The sequence below is a fragment of the Oncorhynchus gorbuscha genome, unplaced genomic scaffold (assembly GCF_021184085.1).
Source record: "Oncorhynchus gorbuscha isolate QuinsamMale2020 ecotype Even-year unplaced genomic scaffold, OgorEven_v1.0 Un_scaffold_579, whole genome shotgun sequence".
NCBI classification, from domain to species: domain Eukaryota; kingdom Metazoa; phylum Chordata; class Actinopteri; order Salmoniformes; family Salmonidae; genus Oncorhynchus; species Oncorhynchus gorbuscha.
In genome coordinates, this window is record NW_025745413.1 from 352,295 (window position 1) to 368,547 (window position 16,253).

General features: G+C 40.5%; 1 non-coding gene across 1 annotated transcript; it reads left to right on the top strand.

Moving 5' to 3' along the window:
* The first annotated feature begins 10,972 nt into the window (after positions 1-10,972).
* trnaq-uug lies at positions 10,973-11,045 on the top strand. The gene has a single exon. It is a non-coding gene; the product is annotated as a tRNA-Gln (tRNA).
* The last annotated feature ends 5,208 nt before the right edge of the window (positions 11,046-16,253 follow it).

Below are 16,253 nucleotides of genomic sequence, written 5' to 3' on the forward strand. Positions count from 1 at the left end.
AGAAGCCAACTATCATATATGTCAGAGCAGGCCCATAATTCACAGCGCCTTTAGTTTAAAACATAATAAAAACGTAAAACACATAGTTACGTTCTAGCTGCGGGTCCAGGTCGGACATTATGTGAAGGCCTATGTGAGGCGACCCCGAATCCCGAGTTTCGGCTCGATAGGTCCTTCGGTGCCCGAGTAAAACCCTAATTGGTGCTGAAAATCCACTTTTTTCCATGCCTTGCTATGGGGTCCTTGAATGAGCTATCGGACCGAAACATTGGGGTCCGTCTCTATGGGCCGAGCCGGTTTCAATGCACCTAGTCTTGTGTCTCTGAGACTTTTCTAAATGTCGCCATTTTCGTAATGGTCAAAATGAATTGAAGTCATTGCAAATGTACGAGGCTATTTCTCGGTCCGAGAACCTTCTAGAGCACATATGTCAGAGTCAAGGCCCGCGGGCCACATCCGGCCCGCGAGAAGGTTTTTTACGGCCCCTGGGATGATCTTGATTTATTATTAGAACCGGCCCGCAGACCGCAGCAAGCCGGCAGCCCGCAGATCTTTTACACGCACCAATACTACATTTCCCACAATGCAACGGTGACGCACCGAGCAGTAGGCTGCATCATTTCAATATTTATTGGCACAGCAGTTGTCAGCATCACAGTAAAATTAACTTTCAGATACCCATCAAAAATGGCAAAACGGAAGGTGGACACTGAGAACCGGGGGTTTCAAACAAGGTGGGAGTCGGAGTATTTGTTCACGGAGGTAGCTGGAAAACCTCTGTGTCTTCTGTGTGGAGAAAGTGTGGCGGTACTGAAAGAGTATAATCTGAGACGACATTATGAAACGAAACACGCGGACAAAAACAAGAATATGGACATGGAACAAAGGCTACAAAAGGCAGAGGAATTAAAACGAGGCCTCAAATCTCGACAGGCTCTGTTCAAAAAAGGCAAATCACAAGGCCAGGCTGCTGTCAAGGCCAGTTTTATTTTGGCAGAAGAGATCGCTAAATCAGCCCGGCCATTTACGGAGGGGGATTTCATCAAAAACTGCATGATTAAAGTTTGTGACGAAGTTTGCCCAGAAAAAAGGCAACTCTTTTTAAATGTGAGTCTGAGCAGAAACACCGTTTCCTCCCCGACACAATGCCCCAGCTGCGCATCCAGGCTGCTCAAACGTTGTCTATGTTTGGCAGCACATACCTGTGTGAACAACTGTTTTCTTTGATGAACTTGAACAAAACATCACACAGAAGTCGACTTACTGCTGAACACCTCCACTCAATTCTGAGGATTTCCTCAGCTCAGAGCCTTACCCCGAACATTGATGAACTTGTGGAAAAGATGGGACACCACCAAGCTCAAACAAGTGAACATTACTGTGCAATCACATATTTAGAGTTTTTACTCAGTTCAAGTTTAAAAGTTAAAGTTTAATATTTGTTTTCACTGCATGTTACTTCTCCTTAAACAAAGTGTTGTTTTTGATTAATAGATTTTTGCACTTTATTTTATTGTATTTCAATCCAATTATATTTTAAAAATATTTCAGTTGAGTGGATGATAGAAAATTGCTATTATTGTTTTTTTCTTTGAAGTAAATTTAGCCCACTTTTGCTAAAATAGAAAATATAGGCTACTGATGGTGCCTTGAATACCGGTTTCTTTCATTTAATGTTCATGTTATGGGGATTTTTATATAAAGGAAATTTGTCTTTTGTGTCTGTTGAAAATTAAAGATTACTGACAGAGCCATAAGAAAATATTGCTTTATTTATCTGATCATATTGGAATATATTTGTTAGGTTTTCAGTAGGTTCAATTAGGTTCACTAGACTATATGCGTCATTTAAAAATTTTCAATGAACATTCGAACAGTCCGGCCCTCGGCTTGTAGCTAAATTTTTTATTTGGCCCTCCGTCCATTTGACTTTGACACCCCTGTTCTAGAGCCACCTAACTCACCACGCACTATCGACCCGAGGTCTAGAACAGGTTTCTAAAGTTTCGGAACTCTAGGTCTGACGGTTCTTTTTTAGCTCGAACAAAACTAACTATTGGAGGCACTGTCTGTCTCTTCAAACCCCAATACGTCCCTCCTTCCAAGTTGTGTGTCTGTGTGATTTAGTTTTCCTTTGAAATTTTATGGGAAAAATGACTGATTTACAGTTCATGGGGGTTGCCTAATCACACATATGAAGTTTTGGACAGATCTGACTTTTTTAACCCCTCGAAACAGCCCCTGAGACACCAATTAAGGCACTTCCGGTTGGCACAGGAAGCTATAAGTCAACACATATCCTCACTGGGCTATGCTTTTACAGAATCCTGAGTTTTAAGTCCTTACGTTAAGAATTGACTGATTTACACAGGGTTGAATGCACTGTCTATCAAACTGCAGGCAGGTAATGGAAAAACACTTTTAGGGTGGTTTTAACCACTTCCGGTTGATCCAGGAAGCTTAAAATCAACACAGGTAGACCTCATACTGGCCTGATGGACTGTTATCAAAGACAGGTTCATACGGCATTCATAACCCATATAGACTTTAGGTTGAATTTAGGGGTGCAGGCAATGTATTCCTATGGGGAGAGAAGTCAATGGAAACTCTTTGAAGTAAACACCTTATTTTAACTATTAAGGGTTAATGCCACACGGTCAAGGTTAGGCTTGCACGGATCAGGAGGACCTTAGGAACGTACCTGAGGTCGAATTGTGCTTCTCACCCTAACGGTTCTCTCACTGTCACCCAAAAGCAAATGACGTTGTGGGGCAGGCTTCATTTTGGGCCTACTTTTCTAATGGTCGCTGCGCTCAGACCGAGCGAGCTACGGTCAAGCGGGATATCTCGTTGGACTCGGCACGGCCTAGAGATTATGTTTATGCCATTGCCTGCTCTCTGTGTCTTTGAGAACCGCACTTTTTCACTCCATCCTTGCTGTGTGTGCGTGTGAGAGCTTTTCTTTTACATCTGTTGGGAGAAATTACTGATTTACAGTTCATGAGGGTTACCTAGTCACACATATGAAGTTTTGAAAAGATCTGACCTTTTTAACCCTTGGAAACTGCCACTGTGACATCATTAAAGGCACTTCCTGTTGGCACAGGAAGCTATAAGTAAACCCATGTCTTGATTGACATAGAAACTTACAGAATCCTGAGTTTTAAGTCTTTAAGTTAAGAATTGACTGATCTACAATCTACACAGGGTTGAATGTAGTCATTTTCACCTTTGAAGGTTATGTACAGCAAAACACCTTTTGGGTCAATTTAACCACTTCCGGTTGCTTCAGGAAGCTTAGAATCGGCACAGGTAGACCTCATAGTGATCTGATGGACTGTCATAGAAGACAGGTTCATAAGGCATTCATAACCCACATAGGCCTCAGGTTGAATTTAGAGGTGCAGGCAATGTATTCCTATGGGGAGAGAAGTCAATGCAAACTGTTTGAAGTAAACACCTTCTTTTAACTGTTAAGGGTTAATGCCACACGGTCAAGGTTAGGCTTGCACGGATCGGGAGGACCTCAGGAACGTACCTGAGGTCGAATTGTGCTTCTCACCCTAACGGTTCTCTCACTGTCACCCAAAAGCAAATGACATTGAGGGCCAGCCTTCCTTTTGCGCCTTCTTTTTTTCAAGGTCGCTGCACTCAGAGCGAGCTACGGTCAAGCGGGCGTCTCGTTGAACTCTGCACAGCCTGGAGACTATGGTGATGCCATTTTTTGTGTTGATTTCAGAATGCCATTTTGGTGATGGTCCCTCTCCGTTTAAACATATTGCAAATGTACAAAAGTCAACTAGCAAGTCAGTGTCCATCAGTCAATTAGATGTCATTTTGACACCAAACTGATACCAATTGACACCAAACCCACTTTTTCCAACTCATTTAGAAGCCAACTATCATATATGTCAGAGCAGGCCCATAATTCACAGCGCCTTTAGTTTAAAACATAATAAAAACGTAAAACACATAGTTACGTTCTAGCTGCGGGTCCAGGTCGGACATTATGTGAAGGCCTATGTGAGGCGACCCCGAATCCCGAGTTTCGGCTCGATAGGTCCTTCGGTGCCCGAGTAAAACCCTAATTGGTGCTGAAAATCCACTTTTTCCATGCCTTGCTATGGGGTCCTTGAATGAGCTATCGGACCGAAACATTGGGGTCCGTCTCTATGGGCCGAGCCGGTTTCAATGCACCTAGTCTTGTGTCTCTGAGACTTTTCTAAATGTCGCCATTTTCGTAATGGTCAAAATGAATTGAAGTCATTGCAAATGTACGAGGCTATTTCTCGGTCCGAGAACCTTCTAGAGCACATATGTCAGAGTCAAGGCCCGCGGGCCACATCCGGCCCGCGAGAAGGTTTTTTACGGCCCCTGGGATGATCTTGATTTATTATTAGAACCGGCCCGCAGACCGCAGCAAGCCGGCAGCCCGCAGATCTTTTACACGCACCAATACTACATTTCCCACAATGCAACGGTGACGCACCGAGCAGTAGGCTGCTTCATTTCAATATTTATTGGCACAGCAGTTGTCAGCATCACAGTAAAATTAACTTTCAGATACCCATCAAAAATGGCAAAACGGAAGGTGGACACTGAGAACCGGGGGTTTCAAACAAGGTGGGAGTCGGAGTATTTGTTCACGGAGGTAGCTGGAAAACCTCTGTGTCTTCTGTGTGGAGAAAGTGTGGCGGTACTGAAAGAGTATAATCTGAGACGACATTATGAAACGAAACACGCGGACAAAAACAAGAATATGGACATGGAACAAAAGCTACAAAAGGCAGAGGAATTAAAACGAGGCCTCAAATCTCGACAGGCTCTGTTCAAAAAAGCCAAATCACAAGGCCAGGCTGCTGTCAAGGCCAGTTTTATTTTGGCAGAAGAGATCGCTAAATCAGCCCGGCCATTTACGGAGGGGGATTTCATCAAAAACTGCATGATTAAAGTTTGTGACGAAGTTTGCCCAGAAAAAAGGCAACTCTTTTTAAATGTGAGTCTGAGCAGAAACACCGTTTCCTCCCGACACAATGCCCCAGCTGCGCATCCAGGCTGCTCAAACGTTGTCTATGTTTGGCAGCACATACCTGTGTGAACAACTGTTTTCTTTGATGAACTTGAACAAAACATCACACAGAAGTCGACTTACTGCTGAACACCTCCACTCAATTCTGAGGATTTCCTCAGCTCAGAGCCTTACCCCGAACATTGATGAACTTGTGGAAAAGATGGGACACCACCAAGTATCACCCTCAACCTCAAACAAGTGAACATTACTGTGCAATCACATATTTAGAGTTTTTACTCAGTTCAAGTTTAAAAGTTAAAGTTTAATATTTGTTTTCACTGCATGTTACTTCTCCTTAAACAAAGTGTTGTTTTTGATTAATAGATTTTTGCACTTTATTTTATTGTATTTCAATCCAATTATATTTTAAAAATATTTCAGTTGAGTGGATGATAGAAAATTGCTATTATTGTTTTTTTCTTTGAAGTAAATTTAGCCCACTTTTGCTAAAATAGAAAATATAGGCTACTGATGGTGCCTTGAATACCGGTTTCTTTCATTTAATGTTCATGTTATGGGGATTTTTATATAAAGGAAATTTGTCTTTTGTGTCTGTTGAAAATTAAAGATTACTGACAGAGCCATAAGAAAATATTGCTTTATTTATCTGATCATATTGGAATATATTTGTTAGGTTTTCAGTAGGTTCAATTAGGTTCACTAGACTATATGCGTCATTTAAAAAATTTTCAATGAACATTCGAACAGTCCGGCCCTCGGCTTGTAGCTAAATTTTTTATTTGGCCCTCCGTCCATTTGACTTTGACACCCCTGTTCTAGAGCCACCTAACTCACCACGCACTATCGACCCGAGGTCTAGAACAGGTTTCTAAAGTTTCGGAACTCTAGGTCTGACGGTTCTTTTTTAGCTCGAACAAAACTAACTATTGGAGGCACTGTCTGTCTCTTCAAACCCCAATACGTCCCTCCTTCCAAGTTGTGTGTCTGTGTGATTTAGTTTTCCTTTGAAATTTTATGGGAAAAATGACTGATTTACAGTTCATGGGGGTTGCCTAATCACACATATGAAGTTTTGGACAGATCTGACTTTTTAACCCCTCGAAACAGCCCCTGAGACACCAATTAAGGCACTTCCGGTTGGCACAGGAAGCTATAAGTCAACACATATCCTCACTGGGCTATGCTTTTACAGAATCCTGAGTTTTAAGTCCTTACGTTAAGAATTGACTGATTTACACAGGGTTGAATGCACTGTCTATCAAACTGCAGGCAGGTAATGGAAAAACACTTTTAGGGTGGTTTTAACCACTTCCGGTTGATCCAGGAAGCTTAAAATCAACACAGGTAGACCTCATACTGGCCTGATGGACTGTTATCAAAGACAGGTTCATACGGCATTCATAACCCATATAGACTTTAGGTTGAATTTAGGGGTGCAGGCAATGTATTCCTATGGGGAGAGAAGTCAATGGAAACTCTTTGAAGTAAACACCTTATTTTAACTATTAAGGGTTAATGCCACACGGTCAAGGTTAGGCTTGCACGGATCAGGAGGACCTTAGGAACGTACCTGAGGTCGAATTGTGCTTCTCACCCTAACGGTTCTCTCACTGTCACCCAAAAGCAAATGACGTTGTGGGGCAGGCTTCATTTTGGGCCTACTTTTCTAATGGTCGCTGCGCTCAGACCGAGCGAGCTACGGTCAAGCGGGATATCTCGTTGAACTCGGCACGGCCTAGAGATTATGTTTATGCCATTGCCTGCTCTCTGTGTCTTTGAGAACCGCACTTTTTCACTCCATCCTTGCTGTGTGTGCGTGTGAGAGCTTTTCTTTTACATCTGTTGGGAGAAATGACTGATTTACAGTTCATGAGGGTTACCTAGTCACACATATGAAGTTTTGAAAAGATCTGACCTTTTTAACCCTTGGAAACTGCGACTGTGACATCATTAAAGGCACTTCCTGTTGGCACAGGAAGCTATAAGTAAACCCATGTCTTGATTGACATAGAAACTTACAGAATCCTGAGTTTTAAGTCTTTAAGTTAAGAATTGACTGATCTACGATCTACACAGGGTTGAATGTAGTCATTTTCACCTTTGAAGGTTATGTACAGCAAAACACCTTTTGGGTCAATTTAACCACTTCCGGTTGCTTCAGGAAGCTTAGAATCGGCACAGGTAGACCTCATAGTGATCTGATGGACTGTCATAGAAGACAGGTTCATAAGGCATTCATAACCCACATAGGCCTCAGGTTGAATTTAGAGGTGCAGGCAATGTATTCCTATGGGGAGAGAAGTCAATGCAAACTGTTTGAAGTAAACACCTTCTTTTAACTGTTAAGGGTTAATGCCACATGGTCAAGGTTAGGCTTGCACGGATCGGGAGGACCTCAGGAACGTACCTGAGGTCGAATTGTGCTTCTCACCCTAACGGTTCTCTCACTGTCACCCAAAAGCAAATGACGTTGTGGGGCAGGCTTCATTTTGGGCCTCATTTTCTAATGGTCGCTGCGCTTAGACCGAGCGAGCTACGGTCAAGCGGGATATCTCGTTGAACTCGGCACGGCCTAGAGATTATGTTTATGCCATTGCCTGCTCTCTGTGTCTTTGAGAACCGCACTTTTCACTCCATCCTTGATGTGTGTGCATGTGAGAGATTTTCTTTGACATCTGTTGGGAGAAATGACTGATTTACAGTTCATGAGGGTTACCTAGTCACACATATGAAGTTTTGAAAAGATCTGACCTTTTTAACCCATGGAAACTGCCACTGTGACACCATTAAAGGCACTTCCGGTTGGCACAGGAAGCTATAAATAAACTCATATTATGATTGGGGTATGCCTTTACAGAATCCTGAGTTTTAAGTCTTTACGTTAAGAACTGAGTTATTTACGGAGGGTTTAGTGAGTGTGTGTTATTTCAGAAAATCATAGAAAATCACAGAAATCTCGCAGAGCTCCGCAGCACACTTTAAAAAGATTCGTAAGAACACCCTGCAACTGGATCTGTAACCGTTGAAAAAAAAACACCTATCCGTGAACATCACCAAGGTGTCGTTGTATGATTTCTCTTAAATGACGATAGATAAATGGCTGGTTCTTTTTTAATTGACACCGGAGGCTCCTTGACTTTGACGTGAAGTGGAAAACTAATTTCTCTATTTTCATTTTGGACCTTTAATCCCAGATAAATGGCTATAACTCAAAAACCGTTGAGGCCTAGACGCCATCTTGTTCGGGGCCAACTGCCCATTATGCCGCCCCTACGCTCACCGAGTTTCGGCTTCTAAATATTTTCAGTTTTCGAGATAAGGCCCCGTCGTGAATCGTGATGTTTTGTCCATTAGCAATATGATTGCTTATGCCCTCTTGTGGGAATTTCCGGGACAGCGGAAAAATGACCTAAATCTTATTATTTTTGTCAAACGAAAACCGAATGTCCGACAAAGTTAATTTGATGACTTCCTGGTAGGTCCGGCCCTGCCGCTCGGCCCGACGCCGTCCGCAAATTTTACAAACGATTTCGGACGTCTAGTAAGGGACCGTACATTTGCAATATGGACTTTCTCACTAACCATACAGGTACTGCCGAAATCTTCCCTTAAGGTATGCTAATATGGACATGTTTGCAATTTCCTGAAATAAGGGAAATCTTGTTGCTTTGAAAAGCTAAGACATTGTTATTCATCTTTAATAATCTAATATTGCAAGGCCTGATAATTATTGTGTCTGATTCTGCATCGCAAGATTGAGGGAAAAGGTCTCTTCTTACTTGTTAAATATCACTAGCTTTCCTCATTCGGACAGGTTCACAACTTTGATGTCTACTGTTGCATAGCAAAGTCTGTATGATGTCAAATAGGGTCGTTTAATTTCATTAGCTCAGCTAATTCGTACATGTTTGCAATTTCGCTAAATAAGGCATTGGTCTTGTTGCTTTGAAAAGCTTGGACATTGTTGTTCAACTTTAATAATCTAAGACTGAAAGGCCTGAGAAATATTGTGTCTGATTCGGCATCGCAAGATTGAAGGACATAGTCTTTTCGTACTTGTAAAATATCACTAGCTTTCCTCATTCGGATAGGTTCACAATTTTGATGTCTGTTGTTGCTCAGCAAAGTCTGTTTGATGTCATGTCGGAGAATATGGAGTAGAAGGTGTTGCCTCGTGGATAAGGCGTCTTACTTCGAAACAGAAAATTGAGGTTTTGAAGCATTTTCGTGGTCGTTTAATGTCATTAAATCAGCTAATATGGACATGTTTGCAATTTCCCGAAATAAGGGAAATCTTGTTGCTTTGAAAAGCTAAGACATTGTTATTCATCTTTAATAATCTAAAATTGCAAGGCCTGAGAATTATTGTGTCTGATTCTGCATCGCAAGATTGAGGGAAAAGGTCTCTTCTTACTTGTTAAATATCACTAGCTTTCCTCATTCGGACAGGTTCACAACTTTGATGTCTACTGTTGCATTGCAAAGTCTGTATGATGTCAAATAGGGATGTATCACATAGACTGCGTGGCCTAATGCATAAGGTGTCTGACTTTGAATCAGAAGATTGAGATTTCGAGTCCCTTTGTGGTCATTTAATTTCATTAGCTCAGCCATTTTGAAATTGTTTGCAATTTCCCGAAAAAAGTTACTGGTCTTGTTGCTTTGAAAAGCTTGGACATTGTTGTTCAACTTTAATAATCTAAGACTACAAGGCCTGAGAATAATTGTGTCTGAATCTGCATCGCTAGATTGAAGGAAAGAGTATCTTTGTACTTGTTAAAAATCACTAGCTTTCCTCATTCGGACAGGTTCACAATTTGATGTCTATTGTTGCATAGCAAGTCTCTATGATATCAAATAGGGATGTATTACATAGACTGCGTGGCCTAATGCATAAGGTGTCTGACTTTGAATCAGAAGATTGAGAGTTCGAGTCCCTTGGTGGTTGTTTAATTTCATTAGCTCAGCCAATTTGACATTTTTTGCAATTTCCCGAAAAAAGTTACTGGTCTTGTTGCTTTGAAAAGCTTGGACATTGTTGTTCAAATTTCATAATGGAAGACTGCAAGGCCTGAGAAATATTGTGTCTGAATCTGCATCGCTAGATTGAAGGAAAGAGTATCTTTGTACTTGTTAAAAATCACTAGCTTTCCTCATTCGGACAGGTTCACAATTTGATGTCTATTGTTGCATAGCAAGTCTCTATGATATCAAATAGGGATGTATTACATAGACTGCGTGGCCTAATGCATAAGGCGTCTGACTTCAAATCAGAAGATTGAGGGTTCGAGTTCCTTCGTGGTTGTTTAATTTCATTAGCTCATCAAATTTGAACATGTTTGCAATTTCCCGAAATAAGGCATTGCTCTTGTTGCTTGGACATTTTTGTTCAACTTTAATAATCTAAGACTGAAAGGCCTGAGAAATATTGTGTCTGATTCAGCATCGCAAGATTAAGGGACATAGTCTTTTCGTACTTGTACAATATCACTAGCTTTCCTCATTCGGATATGTTCACAATTTTGATGTCTGTTGTTGCTAAGCAACGTCTGTTTGATGTCATATCAGAGAATATGGAGTAGAAGGTGTTGCCTCGTGGATAAGACGTCTTACTTCGAAACAGAAAATTGAGGTTTTGAAGCAGTTTCGTGGTCGTTTAATGTCATTAAATCAGCTAATATGGACATGTTTGCAATTTCCCGAAATAAGTGATTGGTCTTGTTGCTTTGAAAAGCTTGAACATTGTTGTTCAACTTTCAAAATCGAAGACTGCAAGGCCTGAGAATTATTGTGTCTGAATCTGCATCGCAAGATTGAAGGAAAGATAATCTTTCTACTTGTTAAAAATCATTCGCTTTCCTCATTCGGACAGGTTCACAATTTGATGTCTATTGTTGCATAACAAAGTCTCTATGATGTCAAATAGCGATGTATCACATAGACTGCGTGGCCTAATGGATAAGGCGTCTGATTTTGAATCAGAAGATTGAGGGTTGAAGTCCCTTCGTGGTCGTGTAATTTCATTAGCTCAGCTAATTTGAACATGTTTGCAATTCCCGAAATAAGGCATTGCTCTTGTTGCTTGGACATTTTTGTTCAACTTTAATAATCTAAGACTGAAAGGCCTGAGAAATATTGTGTCTGATTCGGCATCGCAAGATTGAGGGACATAGGCTTTTCGTACTTGTAAAATATCACTTGCTGTCCTCATTCGGATATGTTCACAATTTTGATGTCTGTTGTTGCTAAGCAATGTCTGTTTGATGTCATATCAGAGAATATGGAGTAGAAGGTGTTGCCTCGTGGATAAGGCGTGTTACTTCGAAACAGAAAATTGAGGTTTTGAAGCATTTTCGTGGTCGTTTAATGTCATTAAATAAGCTAATATGGACATGTTTGCAATTTCCCGAAATAAGGGAAATCTTGTTGCTTTGAAAAGCTAAGACATTGTTATTCATCTTTAATAATTGCAAGGCCTGAGAATTATTGTGTCTGATTCTGTATCGCAAGATTGAGGGAAAAGGTCTCTTCTTACTTGTTAAATATCACTAGCTTTCCTCATTCGGACAGGTTCACAACTTTGATGTCTACTGTTGCATAGCAAAGTCTGTATGATGTCAAATAGGGTCGTTTAATTTCATTAGCTCAGCTAATTCGTACATGTTTGCAATTTCCTAAATAAGGCATTGGTCTTGTTGCTTTGAAAAGCTTGGACATTGTTGTTCAACTTTAATAATCTAAGACTGAAAGGCCTGGGAAATATTGTGTCTGATTCAGCATCGCAAGACTGAAGGAAAGAGTATCTTTGTACTTGTTAAAAATCCCTAGCTTTCCTCATTCGGACAGGTTCACAATTTGATGTCTATTGTTGCATAGCAAAGTCTCTATGATGTCAAATAGGGATGTATCACATAGACTGCGTGGCCTAATGGATAAGGCGTCTGACTTCGAATCAGAAGATTGAGGGTTCGAGTCTCTTTGTGGTTGTTTAATTTCATTAGCTCAGCAAATTTGAACATGTTTACAATTTCCGAAATAAGGCATTGCATTGGACATTTTTGTTCAACTTTAATAATCTAAGACTTGGAAATATTGTGTCTGATTCAGCATCGCAAGATTGAGGGAATAGTCTTTTCGTACTTGTAAAATATCACTAGCTTTCCTCATTCGGATATGTTCACAATTTTGATGTCTGTTTTTTTTTACATGCACATAAGGAATATGTTTTGTCCAATTTCAATATGATTTCATAGGAAGTCAAAAGTCAAAATTGTCAAAATTTTGTAAAAAACTTCACACACCCTTAAAAAAGTGCTTTCAGGACTGTTTGTCGAAATTCTTTCGATTTTTTGTCAATTACACATGTGTAAGAACTGTATGAATATACTTTTGTCCAATTTTATTATCATAATTGTTTTTTTACATGCGCATAAGGAATATGTTTTGTTCAATTTCAATATGATTTCATAGGAAGTCAAAAGTCAAAAGTCAAAAATGTCAAAATTTTGTAAAAAACTTCACACACCCTTAGAAAAGTGCTTTCTGGACCGTTTTTCGAAATTCTTTTGATTTTTTTGTCAATTACACATGTGTAAGAACTGTATGAATATACTTTTGTCCAATTTTATTATCATATATTTTTTTTACATGCGCATAAGGAATATGTTTTGTCCAATTTCAATATGATTTCATAGGAAGTCAAAAGTCAGAAGTCAGAAATGTCAAAATTTTGTAAAAAACTTCACACACCCTTAAAAAAGTGCTTTCTGGACCGTTTTTTGAAATTGTTTCATTTTTTTTGTCAATTACACATGTGTAAGAACTGTATGAATATACTTTTGTCCAATTTTATTATAATATTTTTTTAATATTTTTTTAAAAATTGTGCATAAGGAATTTTGTTGTGGGCCAAATGCCATAAGAAATTTGACATGCTCAAAAATCCTGCAGAAATGCAAAATTGACTGGCCTGATGAACTCGGGATGGCCGGGCAGTGATAGTTGTACATTTCCATCACTCGTTGTGTTGATTTCATCATGTCCATTAGGTGATGTTTTTTCACTATAGAATCATATTGTAAGTGCACGTGCATTTGCAATATGTTTCAATGTGCATTTACCATATGAAATTTGACATGCTCAAAAATGCAAAATTGACTGGTCTGATGAACACAGGATGGCCGAGCAGTGATAGTTGTACATTTCCATCACTCGTTGTGTTGATTTCATCATGTCCATTAGGTGATGTTTTTTCACTATAGAATCATATTGTAAGTGCACGTGCATTTGCAATATGTTTCAATGTGCATTTACCATATGAAATTTGACATGCTCAAAAATGCAAAATTGACTGGTCTGATGAACACAGGATGGCCGAGCAGTGATAGTTGTACCTTTCCATCACTCGTTGTGTTGATTTCATCATGTCCATTTGTTTATGTTTTCTCACTTTTGCAAAGTCACTGTGCATTTGCAATATGGTTCAATGGGCATGTACCATCACGATTTTGTCATGCTATAAACATGCTGCAGGAATGCAAAATTGACTGGCCTGATGAACACAGGATGGCCTGGCAGTGATAGTTGTTCCTTTCCATCACTCGTTGTGTTGATTTCATCATGTCCATTTGGTGATGTTTTTTCACTATAGAATCATATTGCAAATGCACGTGCATTGTTGTGCAACTGGTAACCCAAAAATTTAAATATGGTTGTAAATGCATTTACCAGGACTCCTATTATCCATGCCCGCTATGGGAGTACCCTACTACGGCCCTCTATCTATGGGGGCAGTCCTGAGTGCTTTATGGACTGTTTAAAATATTCTGATGGATACGCATTGTTGTGCAACTGGTGATTGAAAATAGGCACCTGGTAACCCAAAAATGAAAATATGGTTGTGAATGCATTTACCGGTCATTCTGATATTAATGCCCGCTATGGGAACACAGGATGGCCGGGCAGTGATAGTTGTTCCTTTCCATCACTCGTTGTGTTGATTTCATCATGTCCATTAGGTGATGTTTTTTCACTATAGAATCATATTGCAAGTGCACGTGCATTTGCAATACGGTTCAATGGACAATTACCATATGAAATTTGACATGCTCAAAAATCCTGCAGAAATGCTAAATTGACTGGTCTGATGAACACAGGATGGCCAAGCAGTGATAGTTGTACCTTTCCATCACTCGTTGTGTTGATTTCATCATGTCCATTTGTTTATGTTTTCTCACTTTTGCAAAGTCACTGTGCATTTGCAATATGGTTCAATGGGCAGGTACCATCACGAATTTGTCATGCTATAAAAATCCTGCAGGAATGTGAAATTGACTGGCCCGATGAACTCTGGATGGCTGGGCAGTGATTCTGGTTCATCTCAATGGCTCGTTAGGGTTGATTTCAGAATGTCACTTTTGGTGATGGTACCTCACTGTTTAAACATATTGCAAATGGACAAGAGTCACCAGCAAGTCACCGTCCATCAGTCAATTAGATATCATTCTGACACCAAACTGATACAAACTGACACTAAACCCACTTTTTCCAACCTGTTTAGTAGCCAACTATCACACACTTCAGAGCTGGCCCAAAATGCACAACGCCTTTGGTTCAAACCATAAAAAAAACATAAAACACATAGTTACGTTCTAGCTGCGGGTCCATTTCTTATGTTACGTGTAGGCCTAGCTGAGGCGACCCTGAATCCCAAGTTTTGGCTCGATCGGTCATTTGGTGTCCGAGCAAAACCCTAATTGGTGCTGAAAATCCACTTTTTTCCATGACTTGCTACGGGGTCCTTGAATGAGCTATCGGACAGAAACGTTGGGGTCTGTCTATATGGGCTGAGACGGTCGCAATGCACCTAGTCTTGTGTCTCTGAGACATTTCTAAATGTCGCCATTTTCGTAATGGTCAAAATGAATTGAAGTCATTGCAAATGTACGAAGCTATTTCTCGGTCCGAGAACCGTCTAGAGCCACGTAACTCACCACGCACTATCGACCTGAGGTCTAGAACAGGATTCTAAAGTTTCGGAACTCTAGGTCTGACGGTTCTTTTTAGCTCGAACAAAGCTAACTATTGGCGGCAATGTCTGTCTCTTCAAACCCCAATACGTCCCTCCTTCCAAGTTGTGTGTCTGTGTGATTTAGTTTTCCTTTGAAATTTTATGGGAAACATGACTGATTTACAGTTCATGGGGGTTGCCTAATCACACATATGAAGTTTTGGACAGATCTGACTTTTTAACCCCTCGAAACAGCCCCTGAGACACCAATTAAGGCACTTCCGGTTGGCACAGGAAGCTATAAGTCAACACATATCCTCACTGGGCTATGCTTTTACAGAATCCTGAGTTTTAAGTCCTTACGTTAAGAATTGACTGATTTACACAGGGTTGAATGCACTATGTCTATCAAACTGCAGGCAGGTAATGGAAAAACACTTTTAGGGTGATTTTAACCACTTCCGGTTGATCCAGGAAGCTTAAAATCAACACAGGTAGACCTCATACTGGCCTGATGGACTGTTATCAAAGACAGGTTCATACGGCATTCATAACCCATATAGACTTTAGGTTGAATTTAGGGGTGCAGGCAATGTATTCCTATGGGGAGAGAAGTCAATGGAAACTCTTTGAAGTAAACACCTTATTTTAACTATTAAGGGTTAATGCCACACGGTCAAGGTTAGGCTTGCACGGATCAGGAGGACCTTAGGAACGTACCTGAGGTCGAATTGTGCTTCTCACCCTAACGGTTCTCTCACTGTCACCCAAAAGCAAATGACGTTGTGGGGCAGGCTTCATTTTGGGCCTACTTTTCTAATGGTCGCTGCGCTCAGACCGAGCGAGCTACGGTCAAGCGGGATATCTCGTTGGACTCGGCACGGCCTAGAGATTATGTTTATGCCATTGCCTGCTCTCTGTGTCTTTGAGAACCGCACTTTTCACTCCATCCTTGCTGTGTGTGCGTGTGAGAGCTTTTCTTTTACATCTGTTGGGAGAAATGACTGATTTACAGTTCATGAGGGTTACCTAGTCACACATATGAAGTTTTGAAAAGATCTGACCTTTTTAACCCTTGGAAACTGCCACTGTGACATCATTAAAGGCACTTCCTGTTGGCACAGGAAGCTATAAGTAAACCCATGTCTTGACTGACATAGAAACTTACAGAATCCTGAGTTTTAAGTCTTTAAGTTAAGAATTGACTGATCT